The following is a 20,710-nucleotide window of genomic DNA, read 5'->3' as shown; positions in this document are numbered from 1 at the left end:
GCATTTTTCTACGTTTAAAGACTTCATGTATCTCCTGACAAAAATTTGTGCCCCTATGTAGTATGGTTTTTGAGATTATTGGTGTGTAAAACCTAACATATTAAATAAATAAACCTAACGTAATAAACACAAAAATTCGTTTATCTCGAAAACTTGAAAATGGCGGATATTAGGTTCTGAAAAATCACGGCAGAGCTGTAAGCTTTAGGTTTTGACGTTGCCGTCAAAGTTTCATCAGATTTTTGACAAAACTTTGTTTTCTAGAAACGATTCCAGCCAAGATTTATTAAAGGAGCTTGATGAGATGCGAGAGGAAAAGTTCAACCTTGAAAAGCAGCTCAGCAACTTCCTAACGACCAAGACAAGCCAAACTCCACCGACTACGCTTTCGTTGCCTGAAGATCTTGACAGGTAATCTGGCAACAATATAGCCTACTATTAAATGCTTTAATATTGACTGCTTAAAACCAATTGTTGACATGTTGGTCAACGTTTCATCTTCATCGCTACTGCATCATTTCTCCAGCTTCACCAGAACAATTTATTTTGGCACCGATGGGGTCACATGATGACGGGTTGATTACAATGCTGCATAGTGTGGACGGTTTCCATATGCGCATTAGTACACATGGTGTTCCGCCTTTGTTTGAAAGTTAGACTGGGTTGAATATTATTGGAGTAAATAATCTACAGTGATCGAGCAATTGAGCAAATGATTCAATATTGCTTAGAAATTGGAATTAAAGAAAAACACGTCAGTGATCTGAAGAAGAAATTCGTCGATAGTCAGCGACTCGAGCAGAAAGCTCGACAGGAAAGAGATGAATTGCAAGGGAAAGCTATCATCATGGAGTCATTGTGAGTAACAAACTAAACAGTTACAAAGTCCGAGTGAAATAAATTGAAGAGATTTTTCAATAAAAAGCATTGAGCAAATTATATAGCACGTTCCTTTTGTTCAAATATTGGTTTACAAATTACGCCACTTGTCTTTTAACGCTTTAAAAAACATGAAAATGTGTGAAAGACTTTTTGCGATAACAAAAGCTGAATATAAATCCAGAACAGCAGCTGTAAGCTTTAGGTTTTTACGTTGCCGTCAAAGTTTCATTAGATTCTTGACAAAACTTTGTTTTATAGAAACGACTCCAGCCAAGATGTATTAAAGGAGCTTGATGAGATGCGAGAGGAAAAGTTCAACCTTGAAAAGCAGCTCAGCAACTTCCTAACGACCAAGACAAGTCAAACTCCACTGGCTACCCTTTCGCTGCCTGAAGATCTTGACAGGTAATCTGGCAACACTGTACTAATATATGCTTTAATTTTGGTTGATTAAAACCACAATAAACCGCATTCTTGACTTTTCTGGAATACGTTACTGCTGAAGATTTTTTTCACAGAAAAAAATCTCTCTAGGTTGGAAGAAATTCTTGTTTGTTGTGAGCACAAAATTGAGTGCTGTTACAACATATTTATGCTTGTTTTACAGGATCTTGTTCCACCCATTACACAGTAGGCATATCTTGTAGCTGGAAAAATAACTTTTCTTTAGAAACTATAGTAGTTCACTTTACTAGCATGCTCTTATGAAAAATAAAGCATGAGATGAAAGATTATAAATTTTTAACATAACCCACAGAATGTTTTACAGAGAGCTGGAAAACCAGTACCGCACAGTGTGTGAACGAAACAAATGGCTGGAAACAAGGATTGCAACTTTACAACGCGAAATCGAGCTCATTCGCGACCAGAACACATTGTTGCAAGAACAACGGAATAATGCGGAGCGCGAGGCGGCTAAGCTGCAGGATGAACTGAAGGTTCTGAAAGAATATATCTTACCGCAACAAAAAACAATAAAGTTCTTTCTATGACATGACAATAATGTAGTGTAATCAATACAGACATTAATTCTTTGCGCCTTGCTACTCGATGACATCGGAAACGCATAGAAGCAGCAGAGAGGGCATTTGTTTTCAAGCAACTGTAGTCTAACCCGTGTGATCAATTTGATTGCTACAGTACATAAAAGAACACAAATTAATCTTAAAATTTCAATAAAGTGTCACTGATATAACTAGAGCTAGTATCAAACCAAAGTCAACCGATTCTGAAGTGTCCTCTTGAATCGGCGGTGATTTAGCTGCAAAAAATCCGTTTCTTAAATTGTTCAAAAAATCAAAGACTTTTGTGACATATCTATGTTTTTTTTTAATTATTTCTGGTTTTGCGACTAAGATCGATTCATGAAGACACATTATAATTATTTCTCAACATTACAATGTGATTAGGATCTACGGATGACGTCAAAGGGCACGCGACGTCAGGGCGAAGTAGAACAGATTCATCTTCAGCACAGCAACGCGGAGAAGATGCAAAAAGTAAGATTCGTTCTAGAAACTGATAACAATTGTGACGTAGCCTTACCATATTTCACTTACAGTGCCATATAAGTTGCATGAGTGTCTACCCAATATCTCCGATCATTAGCCTACCTGATCCGGTTATTTGGTTACTTACTGTACAGTGGGAGATTATGCTGGAGAACTGCTTATATGTTTAATCTATTCTTCCTGTAGTTAACGGGTTTATTATAAGAAATTAATTTAAAAAAATAACTTTTTCGAACTAAACAGTAGTTTATCTGTGGTTAAGCGTTTAAATTAAACTTAATGAACTTCCCTTAGATATTCTGTTTTTGTTGTCTTAAATTTAAGTTCTCCACATTATTGACACATATAAATGACCATTATAAAATGACTCTTCTAACCACGCTTTGGTGTAAGACTATGAAATTGCAAAAGTCCTCAAAGTAGCGAAGTCGTGTTGCGTTGTGAGTGGTATATCCATGCTTACACCTGGTGGTTGAAGATTTAGATTTAGTAAACGGGAAGCCAATCTTCGTGTCCTCCTTCAGGCATGCCTTTAAGTGTCCTGCTAAAGACACAACCACATGCTCTTGAGCGGTGTCGAACCAACGCTCTTTTCAGCGCCGTACCAGAGCTCTTGCCACTCGACTATGCACCCGACGACCAGGATTGATAATATTGCAAGCTTGTATTGATGTAGTTTACATTTGCAGATTTTAGATCTCGAACGCGAATTGTCTGAAAAGAAGCAATTGATTCGTGCTATGACAAAAGAAATTGAAAGTTTGCATAGGTAAGCAGATAAAGGAAAGATTTCCTCGTTCATGAAGAAGCTGAGACGAAGCAGCGATTCGGGAAGGTAAACAACATTACGCTTTATTTAGTTTTTATATCACTGTTGTGTCACTGTAAGTAGCTACGTGTCATAGAGAAGAACAAACACAGAAGAGACGATAAGTTGGAAAAGCGATATATCGGGGATTTTATGACGTTACAATGTTTCTTCATCGAATTATAAGTATACAATATATCTTTACAAAAATTAGCATTACTTTTAAATGCAGATTCTTGTGTAATAATAAAGCCAAATCTTAAAAATCATGAATGTACTCGTTACATCGTTTTGTTAAATTTTGTTTGAACTTTTCTTGCGTAAAATGTATTTTTGTGTCATAACTTTATTATTGTGTCATAGGCTACTATACAATATTTCATGACTAATGTTCAGTTTGTTTTATAAATTTTTCCCAATTTCAGTCACAGTTTTGAGAAAAAGGCCAACCTGAGCAAAAGTTTCGATGTCAATGACACAATGAACGAAAGATCTGGGTTCGGTTCCCCGCCAAGCACTCTTGACCCAGGATATTCCACCCTGTCAATACCTCAAACAAAGCCTAAAATATCAAGTTCATTGTCACCCAAAAGCAGGTTTGTACCATTCAGAATGAACCACTAGAATTGACTCAATTGAGCATACAGTGCTCCTTCCATACCACATTCATTCAACCATAGTTCGACGCCACACTAAGCCATGTTTGTTATTTCAATTATAACAGTAAAATGTCATGAAGTCAACTATAACATTAAAGCACAACTACACTTCTCAAGGATATTGTTGATGCTAAGTAAGTAATGAATGTCAAAACTTAAAAATCCATTCATAAAAGTCAAATAGATAATTTATTTCACTAATTATACAATCTTACTATGCGGTTCATCGTAGAACAAGTCTGAGAGGATTTTAGTTTTTACCATATGTCAACAATCACAAATATCAACGGTATATCATCTTACCTTGTAGATCATCTTCCGGAGGAATCCCAAAAGTTTCACGAAGCACCTCAGAGTCCCAAAAGTCTAATAACGTCCTTATGATGCCTCTCTCTCCTACGCTCACGTACGTCACCGCGATTGATGACGTCACGGACCCATACACTCCATCGACGGGGAAGCGTTCGCGGTCACGGGACGATCAGTTGTCTCCTACGCGAGTCAGCTTCGATGAGAACTCGGACCACGAGTTGCACACCCCATCATCGAGAGGAAGATCAAGAAGTGAAGGATCATCTCCTAGACGTGGAACTGATGAAGATCACGACGGTGCGTTCTATGCAGAAGATTATCTTCCTGAGGATCACCATCAAGCCTCCATTAGATCTCCAATAGAAAGGTTTGAACAACTTTAAACTTTTTCGTTTGCAGTAAAAATTCTATGCGCGTGACATGAATGACCTCAAGTTAGCTTTTGCCAGCAGCTCAATAATGATCTAATTTTGTAAATGTACAAACAAACTACAACATCACGCAACAATGTAAGCGGCATCTACGCGCGCTGCTGGCCAAACATGTTTAGGAAAGCTCGCTATTGCATGAAATACGTCCTGTCACTTCCGTTCGTCGTAGGCTCCCTCGGGAGCTATGCTCCGTTGAGCTCTCGGGCTTTGGCGGCCTTGGGTGTTCCTGCTCGTGGGGTAGCAGAGGTGGCTAGAAAAGAGGCTTCCCTTTCAATCGAAGGTTCCCTCCGTGTCTGGAAAGCTTGGAACGCCGGGCTCACTCGTGGAGGGGCTACGTCATAGAAAAGACGATTCCAGCGATCAGAAGCTCAATTCCCCAACAGCAGAAGCTCTGCAGTAAGCATCCGAGCGCGCAAGACAGCAAAACACCTCAAAACCCGCCAGTAATTGTGTGACGTCATGTTAAATCCATTGTTTCATTATCAATTTATCTGTAAACAATTGTCGTTTCATCAGCATGCTGCAGCTCAATGAAGAATACAATCATCATCAATAAAATAAAATAGCAATATATGAATTAAGTATATATTGCATATCGTGAATGGACTCATATCATCTATCGATGACGTAATATCATTAACAACACTGGATCTGTATTTTCATATTTCAATATTTTAGAATATCTGTCACGATTTCTTTCTATCTCTTACCAGGAAAGAGACTTGGAAAGGTTCAATGACGTAGTTTAATGGGTATAACCGAAAACAGTCAATTAAATGTCGAATAGTTCTACTAGTGAAATGATAATCTAACTTCTTGAAGGACTTTAATAAACGGCTTCTCAAATAACTCTAATTTCGAGCACAATTTATATCAGCACCAATTTTCATCTACTTGTATTCAATTACTTCAAGTCTCAATCACCAATAATTTCTGCACCAACTACCAATCCACAACTCATAACACAACTCTCATAATCAACTCATAATAATTCACATCATCAACTCAATAATAATCTCAGAATAATCATTACGCAAATTACACCACTATTTATAGAAGATTTCTCGGTATAGTAACTTCGAGAAGGTTACGTAATGTCACACCACTCATTGTTCTGTCAAGTTGAATTAAATGTAAACAAGCAGAAGCTCAAAGAAGTTTAAAGAATATCACGTGGTGTAGAAGATTCTTACATAATAAATATTTCGCAATCGGACATTTACTGGTAAACAACCTTATGACGTCATGACAAACGACGCTCAGAAATCATGAAAAACAACAGAACCTTCCAAAATTGCATACTTACAGATGATTCTAGAAATACGTTACATAATACAGATTTCTCTTTCAAAGGTTACTTCAAGTCATAACCGATAATAACACATCGCACCAGAATTCTACAACCAAAACAACACGCTCGTTGAAGATAAAAAGCAAGCCATCGCGAGGCATTGCACGTTGATTGTGACAATATCACACACTACCTTCTCCCGATATGCTGCTCTTTCCCGCTCGGATCAACCTCGCGTTGCTTTTAACTCATCGATAAACATGATTTCCTGATCAACTCGATGCAACCTCCAAAGTTTCATCCAACTATTCTATATTTTTTCCTGGTATCGTAGCCTAGTCATATCTACGCTTCGATCGCTAGTCCCCCCGACCCATCTGGGCGAACCTGCCTCAACGTCTGGCCAGTGCACATCCGTGCTCGTTGGTTCAACGTCAACACTTTTCCAGTAAGTAAAGCATACAATATATTCCCACATACCTTATTTTTTTACACCAATTAATTGAGCCTTTGCTCTAGATTTCATATAAATTTTGTCTCCCACGAGTATTCAAATCGTCCTTGTAGCTAAGCTTCTCTTCCTCGTGGGAGACCCCAAAGTTTATCCGCTCTGCCTACGGGCAGACCGGGTATAGGAGTCAAACGTACCTGTGTTACGGTCACGTGATGGAGACGTGGGCGCTGCCTGGCTTTATAAAACCTCTGTCGCCCGGCCCGTCGTCAGCTGACCTTTTTGCGTTTGCAGAAAGCTAAGCCCGTCTCCCTGGCCCGTTCCGCCATTCTAACTTTTGCGGACGAGTTGCACAAAATTCTTGATCCACACTTTCCTTCCACAGGTACCTAGACTCCCCAGCCTGGCCCCCGCGACCTAAGCTGGTGGACTTCCCTTCCGGGTGCATTGCCACCCCATAATCACGCCGCTCCCCGCCTCCACGGGGCGTGGCAGGCCGGTTCTTTAAAGTCTCTGACCTGGCTATGTTTATTGTGTTCTTCTCGCCGAGTCAATTATTTTGTACTCGTGCGTCGTTGATCAAAATAAAACAGTTCATCATCGAGTACGTTCCTCACAAATTGATAGCCTATATGTATTCTTTATGTTTGACTTTACTACAAACCAAATAACCTCAACAGTCTGTTTCAATTTTGTGAAATTATATCAGATCTTTTGAAAATCCCAACAAGATTGAAACAGATTGTTGCGTTGTTTTCTCCGTTGAGCTTTTTCGCGAAGAAGCCACTCTGTCTCTGGTTCGACGGGCACTGGATCCCAATCATCTTCTCCATTCTAAGATCTCTGCTCCCCCAAGAAAGCACCTCCATCGATTGAAATCAAGACACCCATTCGTGCCAGCCGCTCAACTTCTGATCAACGAAGCTGATGGACAAAACATCTCCGCGGCTAATTTGGGCGGACCATAAATGGAAGTCAAACACAACCAGACTCCGTATGTTCACCCCCGATGCCGACATGGCTTAGTGGCATGGTTCCACTCGTCCCACTGGCCTGGCATTACAGAGACAGGCGTTGGTGCGCCTCAACCGTCTCCGAAAGGGCGTCGGGATTTTCCTCTCAACCATACACTAATGGGGAATGACTTCTTTATCTACTTGTGAATGTGGTGCTGCGGAACAGATCACATCAACGATTGTACCATCTTCAAGCTACCTAATGGTGTGGTAGCTGGTAGGTCTAGCCTACATGTCTTGAATGATGAAATAAAAGACTGAGTGCTCTCTAGTAGCCTTCCAGCTTAGTCCGTAAACATCATGAATCTGGAGTGGTAAAAGGATAAACTCTCGACCCCAGAGGCTCACACGACGACGAGCACTATTTTTGTTCTGTTGACAACATTTATTGTAGCTTGTAAACATATTTAGATACCGGTAGTTATTTTACAGTGTTTCTATTTTTGTTTCTACGTAGCCTACCATACTTAAATGTTGTTTAACGTTACAAATAAACTAAATGAAATGTATTTTCCACGTTTAGAATTTCCAAAGCTCCTTCTCCTGACGACCATGAGCCCCATCCTGAAGAGTTAGGAAACTTACCTACTCCCACTTCAAGCCCATCTCTCCCCTCCCCATCTTCAGCAGGGTAACACTTTTAAATAAATTATTAATATTTTTTCTTTTAAAGCATTATTCAAACCCAAAGAGTCAATTGGATTGCCAAACAGCGGTATCGGGGTGGACCATATTTAAAGCGTCCGCCCCGTTAGCTCAGTGGTTACGCGCCGGGCTCAAGATCACGCGGTGCTGGTTCGACTCTCGGGGTGTGCGTTTGAGCAACGCATTTCAGGACTGTTCTCCATTCAGCGGCACCTAATGAATGGAATAATTTCTCGGTAACAACACTTTAACAATCGGAATACTTCACTCTTTCAATCTCGGTAACCAGCCCTGCGTCAAGAGTCTCTACAAGTATGCGAACAAGTACCAGGAATAATAGGGTGTTTCATTTTTTCACCATTTTTGAAATTCAAAATGCCTGGGGTCCCATCTGGTGGTATTTGGGGTAAAAAGTTTATACCCCAATTTTTTTTCAATTATGACGTCATATTGAGGTGGTCCACGAGGTTTAAAATTTTTAGGCCTCAAATTCTCGAAATTTGGCCGTATCTCCGGAACCGTTCATCATAGATCGACAAAATTAGTATCAAAATGCGCAGAAGGGTCGGTTTTCTATACCTGATGTAGAGAATATTAAGGTCTATCTGCTTCAGAAAAAAAGTTATTTTAAAAAATCTGATTTTCGGTCTATTTTCTCTTGATGAACAGAGATCAGGTGATCAAGATAAAAGTTTTTCTGTATTTTTCCACTCTTGGAAGCTGTTATTGCGTAATAATAGTTGGTGTTAAGGTTTCAGTACTGAGCTTGTCTAGTCTTGATATCTGCTTAAGCAAAGCCCCATCTTGCATTGCTCCGGGACTCTTCTTGTCGCCGTCCACAAAAGAAATGACATGGGAAAGATATATTTCGTTTATGTGGAACATGCATTAAAGGGTATGAATATCATGACCAACTTCATCATTAAAATAATTGACCAGTCGAGTATTGACTCCGAACTTTTTTCATGTGTTGAGAGCAGTCGTATCAGCCATGACTGAATATACTTGGGATAGGTGAACTCTGCAAGCCTCCTGGATGATGGTGTCAAAAATCAGTTCTGCAATGACCGACACACTTTTGGGAAAAGATTTAACAGCAAGCACACTTTCGTGCTTCATGCCATTATCATCAACAAGTTGGCCCAAGGAAACGTATCGATCTATTTTATCGACAACGCGCCCATCATAACATAAGCTGAGTTGAGAAAGTTCTCAATTTCCATCAGAGATTTTTCTCTCGTTTTTTGTCGTTGGCGGTATACTGTCGAAGGTGATGCAGCATTGCAGCTACTTGATCTTTTCCAAGAACCGACCTCATAAGATCTTACTGCTGGCGTACCGAAGTTATCCTACGATCAGCAAGTACACAACTTCTATCATTTATGGAAAAAGAATGTACTTTCTTGTACACTTTTCCCCAAACAGCTGGTTTCAGAGGCTCGTATTCCTTATCATCTTCCCAATTCATATCACCATCAGAGTCGCTTTCGCTACTGTGTAGACATCTAACTACTTCATTTCTTTTTCTTTGTTTCAAACATAGTAGTGCCGATGCTTTGGCAGATTGTATGCCAGAAGTGCTAGGTTTCTCTGTTTGCTAAGCACTGGAAGACCAGCTTTGTTCCATATGCTAACTACATCTTTCAGCAGTTCATCTTTCAAATCTTTGAAATGGAGTATTTTCTTCAAAAACTTAGGATTAGTTTCGGCTACTTTCTTCCTCAAGTAAAAATAGTGACTGGCTATATCTGAATTCAGGGGAAGCACATTTTTCTCCAATTCCTTGAAGTTTTGCATCGACTTACTAATACCTGACCTTAATGCCATAATGACACTTAATCTAAAGCAGGTGATCAGCATACCTCTTCCTCAACGGTTACATTAATATTATAATAGTAATACCTTCAAATTACTATTTCATCTCTTGCAAAACGAACAAGGACTGTTATTACGCAATAGCAGCTTCCATGATGGAAAAACACAGAAAAACTTTTAGAAAATAGACCAAAAATCGGATTTTTTGAAATAACATTTTTTCTGAAGCAGATAGACCTTAATATTCTCTACATCAGGTATAGGAAACCGACCCTTCTGCGCATTTTGATACTAATTTTGTCAATCTATGATGAGCGGTTCCGGAGATACGGCCAAATTTTGAGATTTTGAAGACCAAAAATTTTAAACCTCGTGGACCACCTCAATGTGACGTCATAATTGAAAAAAATTTGGGGTGTAAACTTTTTACCCCAAATACCACCAGATGGGACCCCAGGCATTTTGAATTTCAAAAATGGTGAAAAAATGAAACACCCTAAGGAATAACCTATCAAGGGTTTGTCAGTCCGAGGATAAAGATTCAAAACTAAACCAACCAAAACCAAAGCGGCTTATCTTAGTATTAGAGCTAGTATTCTTGAACTTATTGCCTTTATAAAACTCCGCAGAAGACGAGGTTTGCCAACATTAGTAGTTCGGTCGAGCGAAGACTCCGATGATTTAGAAGAACAATCTTCGATGTCAGGGTCAGAAGACAAAGCGACGGCTAGCGAGAATCCGAGCGGCTATCCCAGGCCAATGCGTGCAGTCGCCCCCGAAAAAAGCAGTTCGCATCCACAGCGGCCAAGGTCTCAACCAACCTTCAAAGATATGGACACTTCTTTAGCTGCTCATTCGAGCAAGAAAAAACGGTCCAGCCTGGTATAGACATAAAATCGTGATACCATGGTAGATATAATCTTGATTCCATATGTACAACGAGACTGTTCGTCAGGAATAAAATTACGTTTTTTTTACGTTCTTTTTATAGCTAACAGGCTGAGCTTCCACAAGATGCTGAAAATATGTTGATTACCATTTTTTTTCTTGCTTATTGTTTTCAAAATCTTGTGGCAGCCTAACATAAAATCACGAAAAGAAAGTAAAGATTTCTCGGCAACAATGTCACAGTGATATCATTGTATCAGATGATTGTTTCAATTGCTGCAGTATTGCAAGTCTAGTTACGAAACCAGTGTAGCTCCAATGCATGCGAGATCGTTGTTTTCTGAATAACTTGCCACCTATTTGTTCAGTTGGCATCGAACCCACTCATCGAGCGACTGTTTCATATGGTGATCATTAGAATGACTCTGAAGTTTGTTTTATTAATTGAAAGCCTCGATCTTTCAATAGCGATGGAAGGTTCGAGCTTGTTGCTGGCCGAAGCTTCATCAGATTCGAGTTGGTAGCTGACCTCACAGTGACGTCACAATGCAACCACTACAACAATAGAATGCATGAAAGTAACATACAAGGATAGGTTAACGATTGTTTACTTAATCGGACTCCCACTGAAAGCTACAAGTGAAGAAGAACTAATTTACTCTGATCAACATCAGGAAAATACGGTTATAGGCAAATTGTTCGTAAAGCAATTGTTCGCAAGCAATTGTTCGCAAGCAATTGTTCGAAAGCAATTGTTCGTAAAACAATTGTTTATAAACTGTTTTTCGTAAAATGAAATCCGTAAAACAATTCTTCATAAAGCATTTCTTCGTATACATCAAATTTTAACTGCATGCACGAAAAAATGCTTTAGGAAGAATTGTTTTACGAAGAATTAATTTTACGAACAATTTGTCGGACACCGGAAAATACTCGGCGCAACTACCTACATAGTAAAATCTGTCATTTTTACAAAGACATTTGTCTGCGGACATTGATTCAATGTAAAAATAAAGGATTTCGATGTGTAGGTAGTGATGCTTTTTGCCCAAAGAAAGCTAAAAACTATCTCCAGTAGATATTTCATGCCGTAATTACAAAAAATAAAAATTTTAATATTCTAAAAACTTAACGTTTACGAAATTGATGCTAGTTTCTAAACAAAATGTAATATTTTTTTTTGTTGACTACATTTTCAACTTCAATTCTCCAAATTTTATTTTAGTTTTGAAACTTAGTTACGGCTTGTTGATGTGTTTGTTGGCGTTGGTATTATTTATTTGTTAGATGTGCAAGTCCATAGGCGTAATGCAAAGCACCTTCCATAAATTACGTTTTTATAAACTTTTTTAGCAACCAAATCAAACTGATGCTTTGCAGTAGAAACAATATTTTTGTGAAGTGGCAGTTGATGTCGAAGTGCCAAAGTAGCCCACGTAAGTAAATGATGTTTTTTGTAGGCTATCTTAAAGAGGAATGTTCAAATGGTTTAATTTATGTTATATTTTACCTTTCATTTCAACATTTTTGTGATATTATTGCTGAAACAATTTTTGAAATAAAATTACTGAAGAAGTACGTACGATTGAAGGTAAAGGTGGTCCCATACTTGATTCAAGTGTCGGGTATGAGAAGATAAGGTTCTCATTGTAGTAAGCATTTAGCACTAACGAGAGTAGGGTGGCCCGGCCGCCTTTACTTCAGCAACTACGCCCACCCAATTTATTACACCCTTGGTAGAAGCGGTGTTTTCAACAACTAGCTTTGCCGGGTGTCGAACCAGGTTTGCATAATCGGAAAACCAAGTCATTATCCGTTGCGCCATCCAACCGCATATAAGACTGTGAGCTGTTTTCAAGTTCCACCACTCTATTGTCAGGGTTTTCCAGACAATACAGTAGCGGAAGCTAATGGGAATGAAGAATCTTCTACTTTTGACCACTGACCGAGTGAGCAAAGTGTTGTTGTGGGTCTGTGGGATGCATGTGGTTGTGTAAAATGTAGAACACTGTAATTTTGTTTGATTAAATTCGTGACTGGGATTTAATTTAAAATAATTTCATTTTTGAAATTGAAATGTGTAAACTTGCGGGGTCTTATGGTTTTTCAATGCTTTTATTTGATCGGAGATTGAATTGAATTGATTGACGATGAATGATGACTCTGATAACAGCAGACCACGGCACCTAATGAGTGGAATAATTCCCAGGAACAAGACTTCAACAATCGGAAAACTTCACTCTGCCAATCTCGATAACCGGCCCTGCGTCAAAAGCCTTGTTAGAATTATGCAAAACTACGAGGAATAACCTATCAAGTCTTTGTCAGTCCGAGGGTAAAGATTCAAAACCAACCAGACCACTGCTCGGCGTAACGATTACTTCAATGATGAAAGGTTTGGTTTTTGTGAAAATATGAAAGTGGTAGGCACTTTAACATAACCCACTCTTCAAATAAAACAACGCAATCATGCGTAACGTAGCCTATACGCAAATCAGCTGATGTCAGTCATGTGTCTCAGCACGTGATATTCTCATCGTATTTTAATCAGTGCACCACAAGCGTCCTTCAATCAGTGCAATCTCTTCCGTACTACACAAGCCTCCAATGGCAACGCATCATACCTAGCGGCCAGCAAACTAATCACAAGGCTTGATAACAACAGACGAGAGCGATGAGAAGAGACGGTCCAAAACATCGACTTCACCCACTCAAGCCGTAAAGCATGGTCCACGATAAACAGGCTAACTGGCAGGTCCAGACAACCGCTTGGATAACGCCACATTACAGCCAACTCTATTGCATCACAACTTGTGAACAATGGGGTATACCCCGTGGGGATAAAAGCACGGCTCGCCAAGTGGCTAAGGAAGTGTCTGAACTGTGGAAGGTTCCAACACCACCTGAGCAAAATATATCCCGAGACTTCACCCTCGCAGAATTCCAGCATGCTCTAAACCTCCTAAAGCCAGGCAAAACACCGGACCCTGACCATATATGCCCAGAGTTCATCCTCCAGGCCGGCAAAGCATTGACATCTTGGCTGCACGGTTTCCTCTCCTCCTGCCTGCACCACCTAAAAATACCCAAAACCTGGAGACGAGCTGACGTCATAGCCACACCAAAGCCCAACAAGCCCCTGGATGACGCTAGGAGCTACCGCCTTATCTCACTCCTATGCATCCCCTATAAAATCCTCGAATGGCTCATCCACACTCGAGTGGATCTAATCATCGACCCACTCTTACCACCACAGCACAGGTTGTCGCCGTGGCCGATCAACTGTAGAACAGGTCACTCGCATGAGCCAAGACATAGAAGATTGTTTTGAGGAAAAGAAAAAGGCTGGTACCGTATTCATTGATCTCACTGTCAGCATATGACACAGTGTGGTACCGCGGCCTCGCCTGCAAACTTCTTCACCTTCTCCCCGACTGGCACATGGTCAGAATGATTATGGAGCTTGTATAAAATCGCAGTTTCACCCTCACCACCGGACGCAGACGAAGAAGCAGGCCAAGACGCCTCAAGAACGGTGTTCCTCAGGGATCCGTCCTAGCTCCACTCCTTTTTAATGTTTACATCCATGACCTTCCACCAACAACATCTAAGCTGTATGCCTAAGCAGACGACCTGGATATGATGCATAACGCTTCGGAATGATCTCCGCTGAAAAGGACACCAACTCAAGATATGGCTAAGATGTCAGACTACCTCCACAAGTGGAGATGCAAGCTCAGTAATTCTAAAACAGTGTCGACAGCTTTCCATCTAAACAACAAGGAAGCAAAGCATGAGCTGACCATCAATATCGATGGAAACATCCTCCCCTTTAACCCCACACAAGTCTATCTCGGCGTTAGTTGGACAGGACTGTCACGTACCGTACCGACACTACTTGGAATCACTCCGCAAGAAAGAAACATCAGGCGTTGCCCTTATTCGTCGACTGACATACGAGCTGGGGTGCGACAGCACCAACTCTGCGCACCAAAACTCTGGCTCTTGTCCATTCCACTGCGGAGCACTACGCCCCTGTATGGTGTCGCAGTGCTCATACTCACTTGCTCGACAAACCCATCAACGATGCCTTGCGTATTGTATCGGGATGCCTGAAACCTACACCTACTGAGTTTTACCAGTTATTTCAGACATCGCCCTTGCTGAGCTTCGCCGCAGAGCTGCCACACTCTCCCTGTCTCGCCGGTCACTGGAGCCACACCACGAGCTCCACAGCGCCTCAAAACAAACGCCTCAAAACAAAGAAACGCCTCAAAACGAGAAACCCCTTTGTCGCTCAAGCACAATCCTTGCTGGAGCACAACACCAGTGCCTCATCCTGAATCACCAGTACCTGGCAAGAGGAATAGACCCACAACATCTCCAGACTCCACACCTTTGTCGCTGACGCTGGACCCATGCCACCAGGAAAGGAGCTCAGCCGACCTGCCTGGGTACGGCTGAATTGCCTCCGCACAGGTGTTGGGCGCTTCACATCCTTGATGCACATATGGAGCCTATCAACATCTGCGGCATGCAGCTGTGGTGCAGAAGAACAGACAGCAGACCACATCCTCTACCACTGCCCGACGTTTACTCCTCCAAGGGCAGTTGCCCTGTCAACGCTGGAGGAATCTACAATCAAGTGGCTGCTCGAAGAATACCCGGACATTTGACCCCAATGAAACGTAGTCCTAAAACCAACCTCTCATACGAAAGAAGAAGAATCAGTCAATCAGCAATTATTTTATTTTTCGTCATTAACGCTTCGGGACGAAAAAGATACTAACTACCCAGACTGCAAATCAGTCGTTTTTTACATTGATTACATTGTCCGCAGACGTTGAATCAACGTAATAAACAACTGATTTGCTGTCTGGGTAACTACAAAGGTCGATTTAGACCTACCGGCTACCAGCACGTTAATGAACGGATTTGCAGGGGTTTACAGGTCTTTTATGATTTAAAGTGAATATTAACCACTGATGATATCAGATACGGTACGCTGCTGGCGTAACAAAGCTGCGATGGCACAGAGGTAACGCAATGAGTCTCAAAGAATTTTTTTATTCGTGAGTTCGAATTGCAGAAATTAGAACACCAATTTTTGAACTAGCGTTGTTTAAATATGAATAGATTTTTGAATTTGAAAATAAGGATTATTGTTATGCTTAGGTGTAAAACTTGTTTGTGCGAAGGTAGGCCTATATAAAGCACTTTCAAAATAAAAGAAAAAGCAAGCAAATACGTAATTTAAAATTGACATATTCCAACAATATGTTTGCGATTATAGAACAGCAAAGGTGAAATCATGTTAAGATCTCGTCATGGAGGTAAGTTACGGAGATATTACATGGTTGTTACTTCACAGCAACAACTTGAAACTGAAGCTTTTTCTTAAAAAAGTTATTGTTGATGAACTTACACGATTTGACGTCATAATGCAACGTTTTGCTAAAACGGAGAAAATTGAGCCATCAATCGCTATAGAACAGAATCCTGGAAAAATCTGCGGTTGAGTTATTGGAGTGGAAAACGATTTGTCAATTATTTGTTCACCACAAGTGAGTTTTTTAAGAAACACAAATATAATGAGAGAATTACATTTTGAAGAAAGTTAAAAACAATGGAAATTCATCACGGGTCCCTACAGATTCTTTCTCGAAAGATGTTGAAGAAGAAATTTACCTGAATGTATCGCCACGACCAGCGTGGCCTAACGGGTTAGGGTAAAGGAGTAGGCCTAGTCATTTCGATTGCGTGGGTTCGATTCTGCAACTGAACTGAGTGCAAGAAGGATCTTAGTGACTGCAATCAATTGAGTTTATAAGGAAAATTGTGACAAAAACACCAGTGGTGTCATATGCGTTATGCATGATTGAATTGTGTCCTTCGGACAGTGTGGTACGTTAAATTGCCTAGCCATGAAATCGTGGTTGAATGAATTTGGCATAATATGTGAGAAGATTTAGTGGAGCAGAACTGACAAACTTTTCTCAACCCTTAATGGGAACTCACCTTGGAGAGCTGAAGCTGGTGGAAATTAACACAAATTTGTGGGAGTTTCGGAGCATAGCAGAAGTTAAAAAAGTTCACATCTGCATCCAGCCTTGCATCAGTGGTTTAAGCTTACACAAGTATGCAAAACTGCCAAGAATAAAAACCTATCAAAGGTTTTGTTAGTCCGAGAATAAATATTGAAAAATAACCAACTAACATGGAATCATCTGGCAACACCATTTGTTTTACAATTTTTTTATCATCAGTGGTGTGTGTGGTTGGGCTGCTAAGGAAGATTTTTGATCAAAATTTATGCTTTTATAAAATTTGGCTTGAAGTTGGCTTTGGATGTTTCCACCAAGTGGTACACAAAATGTGGTACCGATATTGACATTCAAAATTTTACTTTAATCAAGTCGCTATTTCCAGCTACAGTACAGTAGGCCTATTTGTTTTTGCAAAATAAATTTGTTGCTTTAACCAACTGTCTTGATATCAATGAGGATTGCTTGCAGAAAAAGAACATCTCCATTGATTCATCTGCTTGATGTTGAAATCAAACGTCAAAAGCTTCTGATAGAATTAAAAAATAAGCGGAAAGCAGTAGAGAGTGACATAAAAAGTTGCAAGCTCATTAAGTTAGAAAACAATGAAAACAAAACATTTCATCAAAACTTGGACTTAAAGTTTTTTTCTGCATTTTATTCTTCTGGTTTAGCTACAAAGGAAGACAATTGTGACACTACAAGTACAAATGTGAGTGATTAAACTTTTAGTGTGCATTGAGCTTGGGGTTGCTTGTGTTATGTGAAGTTCTTTATCAATTTTGGTCTTAAAATCACGTGGCACTCAAATACAAGAACGCAACTCCAAGCTCTACAAACAATTATATGCTGGAGAGGAATCTTTCCTGCTAAAGTTTTATTAAAGCTATTGTGTTGAGTGCAAAATTTGGATTTTTGTGAGCTGTTTAAGAGAAAAAACAGTTTGCACAAGGTTGAAAACAATAGATATTCATAACAGGTCCCTACAAATTGTAAAAGTCAACCCTGTAGTAACAGTAGTGTAAATTGAGTGCAACCTATTCCATCTCCTGAACATGCCGTTTCCCGATTTCGTCCCCTAAAAAGATCGAGAAAAAAGTACATCCAAACTGGAAAATTTTGTAATGTTTGCAGAAACTTCGATCAGCGACATCGGCTTTCTTTTATAATCTAAAGAAGAGGTGATGAACCTGCGGCCCGTTAAAGAATTTTGTGCGGCCCGCAAAACTATTTGACAATCGCTCATAAAGACAAAAGACATCTAGCTGTTTTATGCCTTCATTATAATATATATGTTTTATATATGCGTTTTATAAAAATCTTAGTAGGCCTATGCAGTTGAGAGTTGCCACATCGTCTGTTTGACCTAATATTGAACGCTTAGTCAAGCAAAAAAACTGTCCAAAAATCCCACTAAGCAAAAAAACTCAATGCTTCAATGTTATTTTTTAGGCAGTGGCTATTTGACCGGCTCCGGTCTTTGAATCTGAAACACTATTTGACCGGTCATGACGTCACTACATAAGCACTTTTTTTTTTTTCTCTTTCAAAGCAAAAGACGATAAGCGCCTTAAGTCTTAAATTCAACACGTTTTCTTCAACTGAGTCCGTGGCGCATACGTAACGTCTCGGGCTGCCATTCTAGAGGGAAGGAGTTCGATACTACCTGGAAGCATTTTTTTTTTTTTTTTTTTTTTTAACTACAAAAGGATACAAACTGATATGAATGAATCAACAAGTGAATAAAAGTTTCAAAACAAATTAAAAAAGTTTTTTCTAGTCTTTATTTTTAACAAATTTCTTTCATTTCTTAGCACAAATTCTCTGAAAAATTCACACCTTCTAATAGGCTGTAAGATTACGTTTCGCTGAAGTCCGAAGTTAAAAATTAAATCAAGTCTCATTGTCGCACAACAATCAGTCAAGCTTCAAATCATCATCTCAACCAACCCTTCAAGACAACTTTTCACTTTATTACGCTACGCTGAAGAGGTCGGGAGATCGAAACACTGGCCTTTGTCCGTAGTTGCTTTTCATAATGTCTTTTTAGACATTCTTTTTGGGTCAATAATGTTTTTTTAGATATTACTTTTAAACAAATAAAAAGGAGTCAAAAGGCATGTAAATTTCACTCTGTGTGGAGCTACATGTACTTGAGAGGTTAGGCTAACTGTTATTCTTTTATTCACAAATTAAAAAAACTTAACTTTATTACTCACATTTGGAAAGATTTAAAAAAATGGGCTGTAGGCTACTCAAATTAAAAATTGACGACAAAAATGCACTTTGGGTCAAAATTTAGTTAAAAAAAAAAATAGAATGCTTCCAGGTAGTATCGAACTCATTCCCTCTAGAATGGCAGCCCGAGACGTTACGTATGCGCCACGGACTGAGTTGAAGAAAACGTGTTGAATTTAAAACTTAAGGCGCTTGTCGTCTTTTGCTTTGAAAGAGAAGAAGAAAAAAGTGCTTATGTAGTGACGTCATGACCGGTCAAATAGTGTTTCAGATTCAAAGACCGGAGCCGGTCAAATAGCCACTGCCTATTTTTTAATATTTTATGCTTCAATGCTGCATTGGATAGCTTCAGCTGTATGATTCGCGTGGGCTTTGGTTGGGTGCAACCTAGTTCGTACCCTGAACAGTTCGGACCCTCAGTTCGTACCCTAAAAAGATCGAGAAAAAAAAGTAAAAAAAGTCAAAGTCGCTGATCGCAGTTTAATAGCACAAAGCCGAAGTCGCTGATCGGAGTTTCCACAAACAAACTCGAGGGTCAGGGTTAGCGGAAACGGCGGTTATTGGAAACTGCAAAACTGCGGAAAAATATTTGCGGAAACTGCGATCAGCGAGGGCTAGAGAGCATAGTTTACTCGATGGTTAGAAACTTAAAGTTAGGGTAAGCCGAAACTGCGGTTAGCAAAACCTGCGGAAAAATGTTTGCGGAAACTGCTCTATAGTTAGGGTAAAGGTGAGCGGAAACTACGGAAAAATGTTTGCGGAAACTGCGATCAGCGAGGGTTAGGGTGAATGAGAGCATAGATTGTTCTATAGTTAGGGTAACGGTTAGCGGAAACTACGGAAAAGTGTTTGCAGAATCTGCGATCAGCGAGGGTTAGAGCATGGTTAGGGTTAGCGGAAATTGTGATCAGCGACTTCGGTTTTGTGCTATCTTTCTCTCGATCTTTTTAGAGGGAAAATTTTAAAATGTTTGCGGAAACTGCGATCAGCGACTTCCGCTTTTTTTAAATTTTTCTCTCGATCTTTTCAGGGTATGAACTGAGGGTCCGAACTGTTCAGGGTACGAACTAGGTTGCATCTGCTTTGGTTTGTTGTTTGAAAAAGAAATTTCATTAACTGATTTGTTGTTTCGGAGCATAATGGTTGAAGCATTTAGTCAACTTGAGCAAAAAGGATAGAGCCAAAAAAAAGAAGAAATTATATGTACTCAAAACTCATATGAAAGCAAATCGAAAATTAAACTGTCTTCATTGTCAGTGCAAGTACTGTTGCTCTATCCTTTTTGCTCAAGTTGATTTGTTTTTATTTTTTACTGTTGTATGTTTTGTTTCTGCGTTTTACAAGATAGTTTCAATTGTGTAGGTTTTATTACTTTTATCTGGGTGCAACCGAGTTCGTACCTTGAACCATTCGTACAGTCAGTTCGTACCCTGAAAACATCGAGAGAAAAAATTAAAAAAAGCTGGTCGCTGATCGCAGTTTAATAGCACAAAGCCGAAGTTGCTGATCGGAGTTTCCCCAAACAATTTGAAACAAACTCGAGGGTTAAGGTTAGCGGAAACTGCGGTTAACGGAAATTGCAGTTAGCGGAAATTGCAAAACTGCGGAAAAATGTTTGTGGAAACTGCGATCAGCGAGGGTTAGAGCATAGATTACTCTATGGTTAGAGTTAGGGTAAGCGGAAACTGCGGAAAAATGTTTGCGGAAACTGTGATCAGC

The 20,710-nt window shown here is 39.8% G+C and overlaps 1 pseudogene across 1 annotated transcript in view; it reads left to right on the top strand.

Moving 5' to 3' along the window:
* LOC145780139 (uncharacterized) overlaps positions 1 to 12,287 on the top strand; it is a 200,912-nt pseudogene extending 188,625 nt beyond the window's left edge. Inside the window, exons 23-30 of the transcript XR_014290658.1 lie at positions 265 to 411; positions 1,652 to 1,820; positions 2,292 to 2,381; positions 3,083 to 3,228; positions 3,627 to 3,797; positions 4,171 to 4,499; positions 7,884 to 7,992; positions 10,451 to 12,287. The product of XR_014290658.1 is annotated as an uncharacterized LOC145780139 (transcript). The remainder of the gene's footprint in view (positions 1 to 264; positions 412 to 1,651; positions 1,821 to 2,291; positions 2,382 to 3,082; positions 3,229 to 3,626; positions 3,798 to 4,170; positions 4,500 to 7,883; positions 7,993 to 10,450) is intronic.
* The last annotated feature ends 8,423 nt before the right edge of the window (positions 12,288 to 20,710 follow it).

The sequence above is a fragment of the Aplidium turbinatum genome, chromosome 1 (assembly GCF_918807975.1).
Source record: "Aplidium turbinatum chromosome 1, kaAplTurb1.1, whole genome shotgun sequence".
NCBI lineage: Eukaryota > Metazoa > Chordata > Ascidiacea > Aplousobranchia > Polyclinidae > Aplidium > Aplidium turbinatum.
Note: the sequence above shows the minus strand (reverse complement) of the source record. Positions and strands in the feature narration are given on the sequence as shown.